Source organism: Sinocyclocheilus rhinocerous, unplaced genomic scaffold, assembly GCF_001515625.1.
Source record: "Sinocyclocheilus rhinocerous isolate Xijiao unplaced genomic scaffold, SAMN03320098_v1.1 scaffold210, whole genome shotgun sequence".
NCBI classification, from domain to species: domain Eukaryota; kingdom Metazoa; phylum Chordata; class Actinopteri; order Cypriniformes; family Cyprinidae; genus Sinocyclocheilus; species Sinocyclocheilus rhinocerous.
Window position 1 is genome coordinate 305,217 of NW_015654490.1, and position 20,340 is coordinate 325,556.

At 39.2% G+C, this 20,340-nt stretch overlaps 1 long non-coding RNA gene across 1 annotated transcript; it reads left to right on the forward strand.

The window, feature by feature from the left end:
• Window positions 1–1,445: 1,445 nt before the first annotated feature.
• LOC107717032 (uncharacterized) lies at window positions 1,446–15,658 on the forward strand. Its single transcript, XR_001637279.1, has 3 exons — window positions 1,446–1,477; window positions 15,212–15,293; window positions 15,584–15,658. It is a non-coding gene; the product is annotated as an uncharacterized LOC107717032 (long non-coding RNA).
• Window positions 15,659–20,340: the final 4,682 nt, after the last annotated feature.

Consider the following 20,340-nt stretch of genomic DNA (forward strand, 5'->3'; position numbering starts at 1 on the left):
AACACGCGCAGTTAGTAATTTCTAAATGTGTTCACCACCAATCATATTTTGAGTAAAATTATCAACAAAAAATGTTTTTCCCGTGTACTTTTATAAAGAAAAAAGCAATCCAACTTATGTCTCGGTCGCTTGAAGAAAAAATGGCGTCGTCGCTTCCCGAGGCAGCAGTCATTGAAGGGCGGAGTCCAGACAATTCGGCGGGTTTTTTATTCTGCACTTTTAGTGTAAAAGTGAAATTACACCATATAACAACACTGAACACGAGTGCTGTTTAACACTGTAGATTGTTAATTCAACTCTTTGGGAATTAATAGCTTTTAACACTGCAAATATTACACTGCTGATTTTACTGTGTGCCTTTAAACCACATGTGTCAAAGTCCGGTCCTGGAGGGCCACTGTCCTCGCAGATTTAAGCTCCAACACAGTTTCTGGTAGTTTCTAATGAGTCTGAAGACCTTGTTTAGCTGGTTCAGGTGTGTTTTCTTTAGGGATGGAGCTAAACTCTGCAAGTCACTGGAGACACATGACACAGTATGCTTATATACAAAGATGTGATTATTTGAATAGCCTATCTGAATAAACTTTTGTTTCGATTCAGTGGTATAGAGTGTGCCTCAAACTCCCAAGTCAAATGATTTCAGCAAGCGAAGTGTTGTTACTTCATACTGTTTCGAAACTTTTTCGTTTCTGTTCGTCCTTGCAAACACAAAAACTCACGACCCGGTGTCTATTAAATGGTTTTAACTGATCTCTGGTCAGTTTTATAATGTAGATTCAGTTTGAATCATTTTTAACATAATAAAAAGGACACGTTGATAGTTTGTTGTTTTTAATTGGTCTAGATAGCCATGTTCTGCCTAAAAACTCATAAAATATGCACTACCACCAATTAATAAAAGAACACACATTACACAGACACTTCATATTTGATGGTATTTGATGATTTGTAAATAGAATTTTAAACATTACACTTACAAGAAAACAGTTGCAGTTGTTTTGTAACGTTTTGGCTTAGTCTATAATCCATAATAACTCTTCCTCCAGTGAAAAAGTGCATCTCCTGTTGTCTCTCACAGAGCTGTTTAGAGCTGTTTAAACGCTGCTTGATCTGTGCAGATTTCTCTCCTGATTCAGACCGGAACACTTTTTCACTGGAGGAAGCCTTATTATGGATTATGGACTCAATGTATTTTAGTTAAAAACGTCTTAATGATGGATTGTTTATTATGGATTATGGACTCATAATTTAGTTAAAAACATCTTATTTGTTTCAGCTTTTGTCTTCTCCAGATGTTAACTGATGGACTGGAGTGCTGTGGATTACTTGTGGATTATTGTGATGTTTTTATCAGCTGTTTGGACTCTCATTCTGACGGCACCCATTCACTGCAGAGCATCCATTGCTGAGACACTGATGCAGTGCTACATTTCTCCAAACCTGATGAAGAAACAATCTCAACTTGGATGGCCTGACGGTGAGCACATTTTCAGGCAATTCTCATTTATTCCTTTAAGTAAAGTGCTGACTGAGGTGAATTTTTGTGCCAAAAAAATTAGCCCATTAAAAAGGTCAATATGTAGTGATTAATTATGATCAGTAAGTATTTGGATCAAGTTTGTGGTCTGGGGGATTCCTGACAGAATCAGCTGTAGACTTTGTAAAAAAGTAGATGATACTTAATGTACCAGTTAATGAGACTAAGCTTGGTTCTTGCAATTCGTTGAGGCTCTTTGATCTTCTTAGCTGAAGTTTTGTTGATGAGAGAGAACTGGTTTGGTGCAGAAAGTCTTGATGAATGGAAAGACAAGGCCGCAGCCTGGCAAATCTCTCTCAGACAGTACATGATCCGAGTTTCATCTCCATAGGGAAATCTCAGTTGTCCAGACAATGATTCATCTTTTCTGAACTGTTCAAATATTGGTGTCCACCGTTACAGCTGAGAATTTTAGTCCACACTCTTTGTATCTCAAAAAGGTAATTGCGTTTCAGCGTCAAGCAAACTTAACTACCAACTGTTTACCTTTTCATGAGAGTTTCGGCTATAATCTGTTTGTATGCTTTGTGTAGTCTTGCAGTCCGATAACTCTGAATGTGTAAAAAATAAAATAAAGTTATTCTCAGATCAAGATCTTGATTCTGGCCTTTTTTTTTTTTAAATCAAAATGGGATGGTATGAACTAATTTAAGAGAAAATATACATTTAAATTTTAAAACTGTTCTTTACAACTAACATGATTGCCTTCTTTATTATATTTGGCCCAAGTATGTAGACACTTGACACAATAAAACATGTATAAATGCATTTAAGTTAGCACTCAGAATCTGCATCTGAAGTAGCATTGGATTTACAGACTGGGATCAAAAGGACTACGAGCTGGGACTCTATCTGGAAGTCTATTTGCTTTGAAATAAAATTAGTATTTTAAATATAAATTATGAATATGGAAATATGAAATGGGAAAAAAGATTTTTTAAATGATTTTAAATAGGAAACTGAAACCACCAGAGGGTGGCAGCAAGTCGCTGTTTTTAAGAGATTTTAATTATTATTATTTTATCCATTTATTGCATTAAACTCACAGAGCATTGCAGGCTAACACATAAAAATAAATCCTTACATACTGAGTGACAATTATTAATAATACTTACTACAACAGAGAAACAAAAAGCAAAAGAAAGAAAAAAAGAAAAAGAATAAAATTAATTTATGTATTTCAGAATCTCACATTAGTGAATGACATTTTTTAACATAAGAAGTAAACCGTTTATAACAACGTTTACACTTTAGTTTTCCAAAACGACTCCCATTTTCACCATATCTCACCAAAATAGATTAACTAATTTACATAAAATATAAATGACTGCCTCTCGACTTCATCTGCTGGTGTCGCCGTTGGACAGTCTTTTTTGATTTACACTGATTTACACACGGTTTCAGCTCATTTCATAATATTCATTTTGTTTTATTGTTGGATTTATACTTCTGTGCGCTGTGCGGTAGTCCTATTAATTAATTTTGAGTGGAAGCAGAAACATGCTGTTTTAGTGCATGTCTCTTTAAATGCAAATGAGCTGCTGCTCCCCGCCCCCTTTTCCAGAATAGAGCTGCGCCATTACAGCTCGGACCTGCTAAAAAAAACACGCATAAGTTACAAAAACACAGTCGGTTATGGTTGTGAAGTAAACATCTGGAAAAGGAATCGCATGTAGATCTGTGTATTAAGTGACATCAGCATAATATACTGTACCTATACTGCTGTCTATGCTATTAATATGACCCAAAGAATAAAATAAAAGCAGAGAATCACTTGATTGAATAATGTCTATAGCCTTAGTAAGAAGACATTTCTTACTTGAATGCTGCTTTTAAATGCTCTAGCGTGCAGATAAACATGGCAGATTGTGTGCGGCTCACTCAGGGCGGGGTCTCTGCTAGATTACGGCAGTGTCAATCAACAATCGTGGGTGTGGCTTGTAAATTGTGACGTCACACTTTACGGATTCTGTGATCGGCTTGCTCTGAGACGCTGCTTATGATATATGGAGATAAAAAAAAAAGGAGCAAGTGGATTTTTATCATTATAGGGTGGTTGTGTACACACACTGCCAACACACATTTATGTCCAAACAACATGTGAAAGTGAATTTTGCTTTAACACCGTCAAAGAAGACATTAAGGAAATATAAGATACGGACTATAAATGCCATTTGTGCCATACATTAATTTTTATTGCTAAAAATCATCCAATATCCTTGTTATGTTTTAGAATGAGTATATCAAAATATGCATAAAAACAAAAATGTATAAAATATTTCTCAGATAAATATTTTAGAATAGAGCTGATCTCATTCTTTTACACTGGCCAAATAGTATTTCAGTTGTTTTAAAGAATTCAAATCTAACAAAATTTCTGCAGTTTAGCTGATGAGGTGAACATCTTTTAGCTATTTTTAGTGGAAACAGATAAACCTATATTTATTGCAGTGTAAATACAATTGGACTCGGCGCATCATTGACGAAGTATTTTTAAAAGGAAATATGCAAATCTTACTGTTTTCTTCAAGTTGTATCCTTCATATACATATCGTATTCTTCATAATGTTTTTGAGATTCCTTCACATGCCATTAACATCTCCGTGCAGCTGCGGCTGTACAATAAATTATTATCATTGCTCCTATTCAATCCGGACAATGGACCGTTCGACCACTGAATCCAGCAGTGTCCGCCACAATATCGAAGCAAGTGCGCATCATTGATCATTGTTCTCGCTAAAATATTTTCTCATGACATGAGATCTGCAGTTTAGTCTAAAGATTAATTATTGTGCACCTATAGCACTCCTCGCTGTCATTAAAAGAGGAAAAGTGATCAAGCGCATCCACTACAAATTAGGGCCGGGCAAAAAAAATTGATTTTTCGATTAATCGTTTTTTTAAATGACGTTGACTTTGTAATTTCAGTGCTTATCTCCAACAATAAGAGTGGAATATATAATGTAAATGTGTATATTGACATGAAAACAGTTTAAAATAGTTGTTTTTACATTAATTTCCTCACTCCAGGAAAAAGAGTTTGTACGCATGGGGTTGGGTACCGTTCACATTTTAACCGGTACGGTACCGGTATCGGTACCTGAATTTCGAAAATTATTGTTTTAATTTTTCTGAAAATCAAATGAAGGCATTATTATTATTATTACATTTTGGCAAACAAACTGAGGTATACTGTTGAAATTAATAATGGAAGAAAAATTGTGTGAATATTCCTTTAAAACATTTTTTAATAGGCCTTCGAATTAAGTGGCTGACCTACTTTTGATTTATTCGTCCAAAATGGACAAATTCCGTGGCATTCCGCGCTATAGAGTAAATTACGTTTTTATGAATGGACTCCGCGATCCTGTCCGCGTTTTCACAGAAAACATATGGACCTAGAAATGTAACCACACTTCAGAACATTTCGGCTTGCCCTGTGTGTTGTTTGAACGAGTCTCTCTTTCTCTCTCTGTAGCGTATGCGCCCAGATGCGTTCCCAGGTACAGAAATTTGGCACCGATTGATTTAACGTGAATCGGTACTCGGTAGTACCCACGCAATTCGGTCAGTACCCTTAAAAGTACCGAGTTTGGTACCCAACCCTAACGCATGGGTCAGAGTTTGCGTGCAGCTGCGCAAATTTTCCCGTCAAGTTTGTTTTTGTAAAATAAAAATATATTAACACACTTGTAAGCTTTGAAGTGCTTCTGGGTCATCAGTGAGGAGCTCGATCTGAAATGGTGACCGTACCGTCATACCCGCGAGCGAGAGGTTTCACCCTGACCAGCTCCTGTTTACATTTATTGTCAAGTGTGTTGGGACTGGAAGACAAACATAGATACATAATTTCTCCTGTAATTAATAGTAATTTGCCAGACATTACATTTCTTGGAATAGTGATAGACTCTACTATATGTACAAAAAAAGGTCTGACTAAGGGTGACCAAAATGACCGAAGTCATGATTTGAGTCATTTTCTATCACACTAGCAATATACAGGACTGTATTAAGCAGTTCTTGGGCTTGGTTCAGAACCTTCACCTCTGGCCCCTCCAGAACACCACTGGAGACACAACAACGGCAGACGCTCGCGCTGGTGAGTGCTTATGTGAGGTTCAGAGTCATAAAATCTGACGAGAAATAGTGCAGTCATCGGACAATGATAAAACTTTCTAGTGCACATATATAGTACGTATACTATAAAATGTATGTATCATTTCAGTGACATAATTATCACAAAGCAGTTGCTTATTTGCATGTATAATAATATTAATGCATATTGTAATTGTCTATTTATCTTGATATTTTAATAAAACATGTTGGATTATTTGAACTACTGGTATCAAAGGTTGGTACACATGCATCAGAATATTTTCTCACTTTAGGAACAAATCTGATTGTTTGTGCCCGGTTTTAGGCCATCCGGGCTTTGTTTATCTATGGAGAAGCACAGCCAGTTCCTGACTGGCACCAGCTCTGGATCTGGCCCAGAGTTTTAGAGGGTCTGGTACTGGTCTAGGTCTTAATTTGAACTCTGCGTACAACTTGAAGCTTGTCATTGCAGCGCTGTTGGCTTTGTTTTTTAAATGCACCCAGACGTTTGCAGACATTTCCTCAGATCTCATAGAATTTGAGCAGCCGTTATTGATATCCACACCACCAGTAGTGTAAGACACGTGGACGTGAACAAATTGTACCATGTTTAAATCCACTGCATACAGAAACCCAGACACTGATGTTTTCAATAATGCTCTGAGATCAAGAATAAAGCTTGCTCCATTGAAGAGACCAGTTCCTTTGTATTTCACCTTTGCTGCCCGGTGCTTTCTAAACTGTGTTTAAGTGATTCACCCACGTTAGATGATTCATCCTTGACTGTTAAAACACAATTTGAGAGCGATCAGTAATACTCAAGCTGCTGATACAGAAACATCATAACTGCGATCTCAAACGGCTCTCTGCCCTCCCTGGCTGATGCGATCGCAGCCGCACGCCACGTCACCATCATCAGCAGAACAAATTCGTTTTTAATTTCATCTCAACAGCTTCATATTGCCCTTCTTGAGATTGTTGCCTTGGATACCTCTCCAAAACTCATGAGTCTCTGATCAAAATTCAGCCCCTTTGAAGATCTTTTTGTGTAGCTTTCCTCAAAAAGATCATCCCCCTTCCCTTCCCCCCATTTTCACTGGTTACACCACAGAAAGAGAATTCATTAATGGCCCCCGCAGATAATGAGGTTCAATCATGTGTCATAGTCACACCAAGCTCTGTGTCTCAGAGCGGTAAGACAGGAGTAACTGAAGACAGCTCGGGTGTAGTAGGATGGGCTGTGTTCTACATTACACACCTATCAGGGTGTAAAGCCATGCCGTCACACACAGAGACACAACAAGATGTGACAGGACGGACTACGCTGAAGCAACCCTATGGAGTCAAAAGTACCAGTACTTCAGTAGCATGTCGATACTGGTCTGTGACGAGCGGCAAACGTTTCTATTTATGTGTTTTTTGGAACACTGGGCATTGTAGCCAATCACAGACATGTCTGTGTTCAAGTTAGTCAAAAGGCAGGAGTTTTTGTTCAGCATGAGTTCACTGATTTCCATCCGCAATAACCAGACACAAGATCAGTGTTGGGCAGTAATGCATTACTTAGTAACGCGTTACTGTAATTTGCGAGACCCGACGCAACAGCAGCGCGGCGCGTGCGGGTAGACGCTCGTGTGTGTGCGGGATGCGGGAGAATAAAATGATTCACGGGACTCCCGCAAAATATAAATATCTAAACATAAAATATCTAAAACAATAGTAATTTAATTACATTTTCAGAGTAACTTGCCCAACACTGCACAAGATAAATATGTGAGTGATTATAAAGGGAGTGTGCTTTTCAGACTTGCTGTAAATAATGATCTATATGTATTAGGGATGCACAATATTATCAGACCAATATCGGAAACGGCCGATAATGGCTTTAAATGTAAATATCGGCATCGGCCCGATATGAAAAATGATGGCCATATGTCTTTACGATAAGAGGAATACATTAACTCACATGTGCTCAGGGTGTGCTAGCGATTAGCTCATGTCAACAGTGCGATTAGATCAAGTCAGCAGTGTGGCTCATTCTTGAAGCAAAGTTTTGTCTGAATGATGATTAGATTCAGTTTTGGATCTCTGCTTTTAATCTGTGGAAGCACGTACAGAATGACGCGTTCGGTGTGTGATAGAGTCAGCAGTAATAGCACGTGCAGCGACAGCAGTAACCGCCTCCCCCGGGTCCTAACGCCCGTTCGGTAAGGAGTTTTAATCTGTAGGGGGTGCTGTTGGCCTACTTCTAATTAAATTAAAATAGCCTACACAAATAACATTTAGACTGTTTCTGATTAAATAAAGCAGTAATTGATGTCATAAAATAATGAGTATGTTTTGATTTAAAGGTCAGGAGCTATAGCTTACATGAACAAAAAATCACAAACATGACACTTAAATAATTTAATTTATACTGATTTATTAATTATTGTTTAATATGTTGTATTTTTTAAACAAATTATGAGCTCTAAAATATTCTACTCAATAACTTTTGCTTTAGACCATTTACAAATGTTAGATCTTAAAATAAAATGTTAAGGTTACCACTGCATCTTTCTGGAAAAAAAAAATGCAGCGTTTGATTATAGCTTATTTATAGTTATTTTCAAATAAAGCAATAAGCCCCAAGAAGCAGTGGTTTACAGTGAATTTATAACAGCTAAGGGGCGTTGTTACGCACGACGCGAAGTGGAAACGGTTATTCCATATATGTAGTAAGGTTTCACAAAATAAAACAGCAAATAAAGTGTAATGATATTAATAAAGACAGTATTCTTCCACCAAACAATGTAGTTCCTCAGAAACAGTTGTGGTTGCAATAAAGTGGTTGCAGTTCTCTGAGAGACTGTAAACTTTAGCCGCATTCATCGTAAAACTGGTGTCTCGTCACAGGGTTGCTCCAGCACACACATCTGTAATGATGACGTGTTCCTGAAGATCTTAACTAGCTGGTTCAGGTTTAATTAGGGTTGGAACTGCTGTAACAAGTTCAACTTGAGACTAACAATTGTGAGTATTGAAGTCAACATGAAATCATAACTGACCGCTTTTACGCCGTCCTGTCATATCGTGAATGTTATTGTAAAAATGTCAGTCAAAATTACTTCACCAGGACGTTAATGTTGAGCTGACATAGTTCAGCATCATTGTACAACATATTTGACCGCAGAATGCATCTTTTGACCAATAACAATCAGGTATTTCAGCGAGATGTGTAATAATACATAATTTCCTTGTCAGGCTGGTCTTAGTCCAAACTAACTGGAATAATGCTCGTTTGATCTGCATAATGTCAAGAAGTCAGATAGATCAAAATGCAGGAGGAAATGTCATAGGATGACAAAGCTGAACAGCTGAACACAAATTCTGTATTTTTTTCTTCTATACAACCGTTTACTGGACCTTGAGCAGAGCACTTCAGGAGGGTTGTTTGTATGTTAGCTGTAATGTACATTGCTCTGAATTAACGCACCTGCTAAACAACTGCATTCTTGATAAAGAGTTCAGTTCTGTGTTGATTTGAACAGCTTGTACTGATGAGAGAGAGCTTATATAAGTGTTAGCCTTCAGGTAGTATATTCTACCGTAGACACCTCTGAACACGGACTGTCACTTAATATATTTGTAGCACAAGCTGAGACACACAAACACACACTCCAAAGGTTTATGTCCATTCCCTTCCCACGAATCACCTTGACGTGATAAATGTCTCTCCTCCATGTCACACACCAGAGAAAGCTTTTATTGCTTTCTATTTTCTATTTTTGTTGTCAAGCAAGATGTTGCACAACATAACTGTACAAGTTAATGAAAAATACCTTATTTATTATATTATATATATTCCTTAAAAATAATAATATCATTATTATTATTATCATCATTATGAGAATCATCTTTTAGTGTACAGTAGTTATATATTTCTGTTATAATTTCTTCAAGTTAAACCAGACTTTTATTTTGACAGATTGCCGTGAAGATCTTTCAGTTTCATTGTGTATTTGATGGTAGTCAATGTAAACAGTGAAAAGCTGCTGAAGTGACTCTCAGAGCCGCTCTGGAGATGAAGTTCATGTCTTATATTATAGACGAGTGTCATGTGTGTTTGCATTTGTGAATCAGATTAGACGAAACTGTGCCATTCATTCACACAGAGATGTGCAGAACATGCAGACTTATAGCGACATGCACTGACTGCTGCTATCGAGTTTGTTTCTGCTGTGTGGCAGACTGTTGGATTAATCCATGTCTAGTAAAAATGTCCAGAGCTTATCACAGTTATCGACATAAATGTTATTGTGATCTCAATATGATATTGTTTATCACCCAGCCCTAATCTTGAGCATAATTTGAGACATCTTCTGCAGTTCTCTAGGAGACCATGTAAGATTATGGATGTCTTTTCTCAGGAAAAACATCCAAGAAGCAGGAGACTTCTTCTCCATCTGCTTACCATTTAATTTCATGGCCGTTGTCTCGGAGACAAACTGAATGATTTTTCCTTTCCTCCAGGATCATGTTAAACTGTAAATGCAGCTCTTCATACTGCCGTTGTGCCTTTGTGTCCTTCATGTGGATGTGTGTGGGTACATCACACTCATTGTCTCTCTCAGCACTCCTCTTTCTCACCCTCATCTCTCTTGCATTTCTGTGTGAAGACAGCATTTCTCTTTGACATCTGAACAGATTTACAAATGTGCAACACTGCTGCTTTTGTCAGGAACAGGCCTGCTTGGACCTGCTCACATGAAGCTGCTGTTGCCACCACTTAATAAACGTTCACGCGAGCAGTTTTTTGTGTAGACATAAATTAAAGGAGACAGTAGAGTCGCATGCAGCCATCCAGGCCAAAAATAGCTCAAGTGTTGGGCTAATGTCATAGCACTGCGAAAAAAGACAATTGTAGCACGGTTTTGTGATCAGTAGTAAATCTTCATCCAAAGGCCAAAATAAAGCCCAAATATGCCCCGCAGAAGAAAGGTAATGCACGTTCTTCCAGGAAACAAGATTGAACTGCTTTCATTGATTAAATGTGACTATTAAACACAGGACTACGACAACATATGGTTTATCTGGACATTCAGACGATTCGACTTGGCTATGCGATTCAGTTCGCCAGGCATCCCCTCAGGTTCAGGGCCATTCTTTTCACCTTGGTGTCAGACAAAGATGCCCCTGTTCTGTGCACGGAGATTGCGGTCCTCTTGGCGAAGGACGCAATAGAGCCAGTCCCTCCAGCTGAGATGAAGTCAGGATTTTACAGCCCTTCATTGTACCCAAGAAAAGTGGTGGGTTACGACGATCCTGGATCTACGTATCTTGAATCGGTTCCTGCACAGGCTCCCGTTCAAGATGTTGATGTAGAAACGCATTTGCAGCAATCAACCTGAAGAACGCGTACTTTCATGTTTCGATTTTGTCTTGACACAGACCGTTCCTGCGGTTTGTTTTCGAGGGTTGAGCATGTCAGTACAAGGTCCTCCCCTTCTGCTGTCCTTGTCTCCCTGCATATTCACAAAAGTAGCAGAGGGTGCTCTTGCCCTATTATGGGAGCAGGGCATCCAGATCTTCAACTGTCTTGTCAACTGGCCGTTATTAGCTCACTCGTGAGATGAGTTGTGCGAGCACAGGGATTTGGTGTTCAGGCACCTCAGCCAGTTAGGGCTTCGGGGCCAACCGGGAGAACAGCAAGCTCTCCCCTGTGCAGAGCATCTCTTTTCTCGAGATGGAGTTGGACTCGGTCAATATGATGGCACGACTCATGATCGTTTGTGCCCAGTAGGTGCTGGCCAGCCTGAATTCATTCAGGGGAAAAGCAGTGGTCACACTGAAACAATTTCAGAGGCTCCTGAAGCATATGGCATCCATAGCCTCAGTAACATCGCTCGGATTGATGCATATGAGGCCGCTTCAACACTGGCTGCACAGTGGAGCCTCAAGATGGGTATGGTGCAAGCTGTGGTCGAATCACATCGGATGATTATTACTTCGATTTGTTGCCGGTTATTCAGCGCGTGGTCAGACCTTGCTTTTCTATGGACAGGAGTGCCCTTAGAACAAGTGTTAAGTTGTTGTTACAACAGGTGCCCCCAGTACGGGCTGGGGCACTGTCTGCATCAGGTATGCACCTTTGGGCTCCTGGACAGGACCTCGGCTGCAGTGACATATCAGTTGCCTAAAGTTGCTAGCAGTATTGTTGGCCCTACACCAGTTTCGACCACAGCTTGTAGACAAGCATATGCTCGTCTGGACGGACCGCCCGCCTTCTCCTCCTCTGGAGTCAATCGCAAGTCACTGTGAGCCATTCACATCCTGGGGGAGCACAACCATACAGCTGATATGCATTCACATCAGCTTACGCTCCCGGGAGAATGGAGATTCCATTCCAATCTGGTTTAGCTGATTTGAAGTCGATTCCGGAAAGCCCAGGGTGAACCTGTTTGCTTCCCAGGAGTCCTCCCATTGCCAGCTGTTATACTCCCTGACCAAGGCCCCCCTCGGCATGGATACGCTGGTGCACCACTGGCCCTGGGCCCCAGTAAGCCTCCTTGCACAGTCCCTGTGCAAGATCAGGGAGGTGCCCTATTGGCCCACCCAGAACTGTTTTTTGGACCTAATGCTCCTCGCGACAGCCCCTCCCTGGAGAATCCCCCTGAGGAAGGACCTTCTTTCTCAGGGACGGGGCAGGATTTTGCACCTGTGTCCGGATCTTTGGAACCAACATGTGTGGCTCCTGGATGGGATCCGACAAACTTAAATGATCTATCACAGGCTGTGATAGACACTATCACTCAAGCTAGAGCCCCCTCTATGAGGCAGGCTTATGCTTTGAAGTGGAGTCTGTCCATTGATTGGTGTTCTTCTTGCTGAGAAGACCCCCAGAGATCTAGCACTTAACAGCTCCGCATCACAGCATGAGTGCCACCGTCCTGATGTGAATTACCTCTGTCCCGACCGAGGGCTGAGCACCTGTGCAGACAGACTCTGGCGGAGGGCCGCCGTACTTTCGCTGACCTGTAGTGACATCAAGGGTGTAGCCTGTTCTCTCAAGCAAAGTCTGAAAAACACGACCAAACCAATCAACACAGGTGCTTGTTTCACTGAAGTGAAATGTTAAATAAAAATCCTTTTGTGGAATCTAGAACTTTGGTCCCCTGTTTCTCTCTCTGCCTGTAGGTCTTCATCACTCCACAGAGAAAGGCACTTTTGTTCTGGGTGAAAGCAAGAGAGTGAGTTAGTAAAACCTTCCCAAGTTTCACTACACTGACTCAAAGAGCAGAGCGAGAACACTTACTTGCACATGGGATAGGTCACTCTCTTTAAACTGGACAAGAACTTGCAGTGCACCTTCCTCATTGAACTCTTTCAGTGCTTCAATGGCCCTCTCATCCAGTTCACTGTGCTCCACAAGGCCTGCAGGGAGAAAACCAGGGAAACCTCAGTGTAGCCGAGAGATGTGACGATCTGCAGGATCACACTGCTGTGTGAATGACGCGTGAAGAAGGTGAAGCTCACATGAGCAGGTGCTGGAGAACCGAGACACTTCTGCTGTCCACCAGAGGAGAGACGTCAAAGCAGGAGTGTATCTCACTCGCATGTCTTCTCAGCAAACTGTGAACACAAACACTCCTGTGCAAATCATCCACAGTCTGAGCTGGTGCCCAACACGCTCCAGCAAACAGGGCATGTTCTGAAAGCACGTACGGCATAATGCACATTCAGCTGATCATTACTGCAAAATAAAGCACCTAGATATTACCAGCTAGATATTATCATTATTGATATTATAGACATTATTTGGTAATAGTATATTTATTATTACCTAATAAATAAATACTAATGAAATATTGATTAAATATTGAGACTAAATTATCTTAAAGGGTTAGTTCACACAAAAATAATTAATTAGCTGAAAATGTGCTCACCATCAGATCACCCAAGATGTGGATACAAACAGCTGATAAAAACATCACAATAATCCACAAGTAATCCACAGCACTCCAGTCCATCAGTTAACATCTGGAGAAGACAAAAGCTGAAACACATCCAGCATTAAGATGTTTTTAACTTCAAACCATTGCTTCTGACTAAAATACCAAGTCCATAATCCATAGTAATCTGTGCGTATTTCTCTCAGACCAGATGATTTTCTCATTGGAGGAAGCATTATAATGGATTATTGATTTATGGACTTATTTTAGCTAGAAGATGTGGCAAACGTTATGATGCATTTGTTTATTAAACATGCAGCTTGTGGATTAGTTACATTACTTGTGGATTATTTTTATCAGCTGTTTGGACTCTCATTCTGACAGCACCCATTCACTGCAGAGGATCCATTGGTGAGTGATGCAATTGCATTGTGTGTGTGTGTGTGTGTGTGTGTGTGTGTGTGTGTGTGGCAAGGCTAAAATGGCAAAACGGAAGTCTCAAAATCCAATTCAGAAAAAAAAACGATTCAGAAAAGAAATGAATGAATGCACGTGTGTCGCCTGATCCAAATGCACATCTTAATTGCTGCATGCACAAATGATGACACATTAATGCAAAATATAACATTTGCATTTACAAATATGTCTCTATTTGAATAAAATGCTGCACATTCATGTAATTCTAATCGATGGGTGCACACATTAATGAATAGCACTGGGGCTTATTCATTGGTAGCTGTTTGTGTGTGAGTTGTGAAGTGCTGAAAACCATGGAAAGAAAGTCTCAAAATCCAAATAAATCAAATAGGATTGACTCAGAAAAGACATCACCAAATGCACACATGCCACTTAATCCACATGTGTGTGTGTGTGTGTGTGTGTGTGGATTGTGCAAGGCTAAAATGGCAAAACGGAAGTCTCAAAATCCAATTCAGAAAAAAAAACGATTCAGAAAAGAAATGAATGAATGCACGTGTGTCGCCTGATCCAAATGCACATCTTAATTGCTGCATGCACAAATGATGACACATTAATGCAAAATATAACATTTGCATTTACAAATATGTCTCTATTTGAATAAAATGCTGCACATTCATGTAATTCTAATCGATGGGTGCACACATTAATGAATAGCACTGGGGCTTATTCATTGGTAGCTGTTTGTGTGTGAGTTGTGAAGTGCTGAAAACCATGGAAAGAAAGTCTCAAAATCCAAATAAATCAAATAGGATTGACTCAGAAAAGAAATCACCAAATGCACACATGCCACTTAATCCACAAATGCACATCTTCCTCGTTGTATGCGCAAATTATGATACACTAATGGAAAAGAAAACTCAAGCATGTCTCTATTTGTACCGCTGCACATTCATGTCATTTTGAATTACACAGACACATCTTGAAAGGCATTTGGTTGTGTATAGTGAGATACATTTGCAACTTTTATCAAGTTCTTGGATAATTGTGTATACATTTGTTAGTAATTTTGAGACTAAGTTCATCCCAGAGTTTGGCACTACTATAGTTTCCCGTTTTTTAAACAGCAATCCATCTGTATAACTCTAAATGTCCAGTACTGCTGTATGGATTTTGGTACTTGAGACAAGAATGTGTCCATTACATTAACAACTCCTTCCATTCCCTCCAGATGCTGAGACAAACACCTTTGGAATGCCTCTGGGGCTGATGAGATCCCAAACGGAGGCCGTGAAAGCTGTACCTCCCTAAGGGTGTGTTAAATGTAGAGCTTAGAGCTCTTATCATCCAGCCGAATCTACCAAAATCCCTGATTGGCATCCACCACTGAGAATATCTTGGCTCTTGGCATTCCTCAAGTGTTTTGAGAGGATAGTGTTCCCTTATTGTTGCTCTATTTAGATCTTTAGGGCCTATGCAGATACTAATCTTGTTGGGTTTTATTATTGTCACCATACAGTTTACACATTCTGTGGGCTCAGTCTGTTTTTGATGATTCCTATCTCTTTCAGACATTTCAGTTCTCTTTCAATGTCTTTTTCAGGGCCACTGGAACTTTCCTGGGAGGATGAATCACTGGCTTTGTCCAAATGTGATGGACTCCCGTTACACAACCCAGTCCTGTTAAATAAATCTTTAAATTCACTCAGAATATCTGTTGAGTTATATCCTTTTATTTCATACATCCTTTTTAACTACACCCAATGTGTTGCATGATTCTCTGCCCAGAACTGCACAAGCTTTTTGCTCATCTACAGCTTGACTTTGTATTGGCATTGAAGGCTTTGCTTACCCAAGGGTGACATCTTGTGGCCTGAATATGTCACTAGATTACATCGTGATTTTCTCATGTCGTTTATGTCCATTTTCAATGCTTTCAGATCACGCAATGATATGACACTACAGTCTGCACCGGTGTCTAACTTTACAATCAGTTTCTGGTTGTTTACCTGGACTGGTTTAATCTTATAATTGTGGCCATTCCTGGAATATTTATTTTTACAGATAAGAGGGAATATCACAATTTCAATGTTTTATTGGATGTTCATATGAATCAGTTTGGTATAACACCACTTGTTGGATTTGTGCTGATTAGATGAAGTCGAAGCATCAAAATTTACACAACTAAGAGTATTCAGTTAAACCCTGCTCATTTTTTTATAATTATCACCCGCTTTTCCTCTGTCAACCTCTCAGGCTTTTGGTTAATACAGGTTTGTTAACTGGTTTTGGATAACAGATGAACCGGATGTCTTCTGACGGCATCTGCTAAAGATACTGTAATATTTATTAAGAGAATGCAATATTTCTGGTGATGACATTTGATCTAATAGTATTGAATATGACCTCTTATGTGTTAGCCAAATTGAACATGTTAAATCAGTACATGTTAGTAAAGGAGTTGCATATGGAGAAACCAATTTTAAATGTTATACTGATTTTAAACCAGATGTTTGATCACAAATGCAGGCACTGGATTTTAGTAGGTATTATGGCAATATGTACTGAAAGCTTTCAAACTTGACAAAATAAAAGTTTGATAAATCATTTATTTATATTCGTTACTAATTACTTAATGGGGTAACTGTTGAAGTGTATTTTAGTCGAGAGGAACAAAGTCAGATTCAGGCATTAAAGCAGTATCTAAGATCAGGCTTTAACAAGTCCGAGGATGCATTCAACAAAAAATATAATGAAGAAATGGGAAAATATATGTTTCCGCTGGCTTGAACTATTAGCTTAATAGTTCGAAAAACCTACATTTTTGAACTCGTCCTAGACAGTTCATTCGATTTTCACCAAAATTGACACCGATCATCTTCAGACCATCTTGGCAAAAAGTTATCAAATTGGACATGGCCAAATTGGACATGAGGCTGTACCTCTCCAACACTTTGTCATATTCAGACCAAACTTGGTGTGTGTTATGATAACCATGACCTGAGGTTACTTGCACAGTTTCACTGCAGCGCCACCTAGTGCTCAGGAAATATGAAAAATGGCTATTTTTGCTTATATCTTCTAAACAGTTTGGCCAAAAATCACAAGACTGGTCTATTTAGATTGATACCCAATTTTACGAATGATTTGACATATCATTAAATTTTGATATATCACTTAATTTGGTAGTTCATTTTTGATTGTTTTGTTTTGTTAGTGCTTTAATTTCTTTATTGTTTTGCTGATCATATCAGATCCCATTGTCATTTTAATCATGACAACTTAGGGAATAGTTTTAGCATGTTAACGGAGCATGCTAGGTGTATGAAAATCAGTAGATCTGTGCAGGTGGAGCTGGGGGAGGCGGAGGGTTTCAGAGGTACTCTGATAGCGCACTACAGAGAACCAACTAATAGCAAACCCTGAACCAGACTATTTAAATGTTGAGCAATCTTGTGGTCTGCAGAATCATCAGAAGCCAGTCGATCTGTGCCATGTAAATGATGTGATTGCTAACAGATTGCATGTAAAGAATCTATCAGCCTGCACCATCTAGAGTTTCATGATTTTAATATTCGTTCAATTTTGAGTATATTGGGAAACTTTAGTAGCTAGTTATTATTTTCTTTGGACCTGTTGCTCCAATTACTGATGCATAGCATGGCATCAAATGTGAAATTTTGTTTTGCAGTCATTCTTAATGTTCGTTTACCATGCATACAGAGGTAAATTGTATTTACTGGACACCTGGATTGAAACTCAAAACCATCTGGTCACTCTGTCAATACACTACTATCCTCAGGTGTTACAGATAGACAGTGGGGTAAAGTGAGACACTTTCTGATCACCTGTCATTGGATTTGTTTCTAAAACTACAAGCTACATCAATGCCATCTGTGCTGGATTAAGAAGAACTTCATGTTAATTTTAGTCAGAAGAATATCATGACAGATGACAGAGCACAAGCATCCTGCTTTACCTGCACTGACTCTAATTCTGTCCATGATTTACACTAAAAGCAAAAAAGTTTCAAAATTCCACTAATACACTTAAAGAACAGCAGATGTCTTGTGAGATGAGAACTTGCTGCAGCGAACCCTCTGTGATGATAATCGTGTTATTATGATTTGCATCAGGGTGAGAGTGATCATGATTCAGCTGGCAGAGTGTGCTGGAATGGAAGAGCGTTTTAGAAGACCCTTTCCTCCTAAAGCTCACTAATCACCCACACACACAGTATTTACTGTATCTGTGGCACGGCAACAACCGAGGCAGGCTTCATTTATCTGCTCATGTTGCTAGGTTACATGCTGAGATGTGGGCTAGTGCGATGCGTTCTGGACAGCAAGTGAACAGTAAGATCATGTGAGAATACCTTCTGAAACACTGCCACATCCAGATCATTATGCTGCCTTAACAAAGCCAGTGTACTGTTATTGTAGAGACGTGGCTTAGGGTTTTTCAGAGTCCATATAGCCTCTTTCTGACTAACTCATGCTGGAGCTTTCAAGCTTCATCCCCAGATGTGCCTCAGACCTTCAGTCTGTTCTGACATATAGTAAGGCCCTTTCACACTAAGAAGGATATTTATAATATAACCATCCACACCAACGCACAATAACGTTCAGTTTATTCTAAGCGTGCATTGCCATTTTTTCATCTGTGGCTTTAAATGCTCGAGCTCTTTATAGCAGAATGGATTCTGATTGTCAAAATTTTTATCATTTATCAGCTGTAAAAAAAATTGTTCTGACGGTGATTCCAGTTATATAGTTCTTCTGTCATTACCGTTACAGCTGTGGTGTACAGAATTAAAGTGATTGTTGACACTTTAGGGCTGGTTCACACAAAATGCGTTGTTCCATTCCACCTTTCTACTTTTCCTCTTTTTCTATGTAAGCGTGCACTGTCTCGCGTCTTTTGCAGCATATCACTTTTAAAAATGTGCCTTGAGACCTTTTTCTCCACTGCCCATGTCTCATGTTCTGTGTGAATGGCCCCTTGCAGTTAGCAATACTCTTGGTGTGAACATGCCTGACGGTTTTCCATTCGTGGCTAATCAAAAATGACTTTAGCAACTAACAAACAATTGTATATCAACCACCCAGAACAACTGTGCAACCATATAGTAGTGAAGTTGATACCACACTCGCAGCAACTAATAAAACATTAAAGTCCCCATGAAATCAAAATTAAAGTTTTTTGGGTGTTAGTATCAATAAGCACATAGTGCACAATGTAGGCGATAGGGAACAATTCAGATAGTGTAAATATGCTTTCGATTGGGGCAAATGAGGTCTGGTTTCACGTTGTATACTAAGAGTTTCATATTGAATATAGGGGGTAATATATTAGACTGTGGCTGTCAAATGCGGCTTTACCGAGCTCAGCGGCTCTGACCCGTGCAGATATAAACAAAACGCTATTGACTAATTTAAAAAGGGGGCGGGGCTGCTCGATATGTCCTGCGCTGTCTTCTTGTTTCAATTGAAATTACGTCACCACATAGAATAACACTGCGTGTTTCAAGGCACTTCAGGGGACCTTTAAACTTTCAAAGTTCAAGTGTGTCTTCAAACGGCATAAAGTACACATCAGCATCAAACCTTCAGAACGTTCAGGTGCGATGCTGTCAAGCCAACATTCAAATGAAGTTTGCTTTGATGAACCTTCCTAGTTAGTTTGCCCTTAGAAAGTGTAAAACATGACATCATGCTTGATATAATGTAGGTGTCTTCTCATTTGAAAAGCAAAGCACTCTTGTGAATAGACTTAATGCACAAAACACTTAGGGTGGGTTGCACCAACAAGGATTAATTTAAGTAAAGTTTAGAGCTAATCAAGGATTTGTTGATCTGGGTTTTATTTTAAATCGAGTTGTGTTGCACCACTTAATTTTAAACACAGATTAACAAATCAGGGATTAGAATTCTAACCTGCGATTAAAACCTCCATCTACGATTAATTTTCTCCACCATGATGGATTCGCCATTGCAGTTAAACAGGAACAATGTTAATATTCCTAATCCTTCTTTGCTTACTACCAAACTCTCTTTCTGAGATAAGTTGCTCGTGTCAATAAAGGAAATAAACTTGTAAAATATCTGCCGTCATAATAAACTGCTACCGTTATTCAAACGGCTGATCAAGCAAGCAATGAATACATTTAGGCAGTGCATACGGATTTCATAATCCTGGAAATATATTTATAGTATCAATTAATGGAGTATAACTTATGACAAAACAACCGAGATAAGAGAAAACAACTGGCATGGCCCTTAGTTTAGTTTTGTTTAGTTTTGCTAGTGCTTTAATTTCTTTATTGCTTTGCTGATGATATCAGATCCCATTGGCATTTCA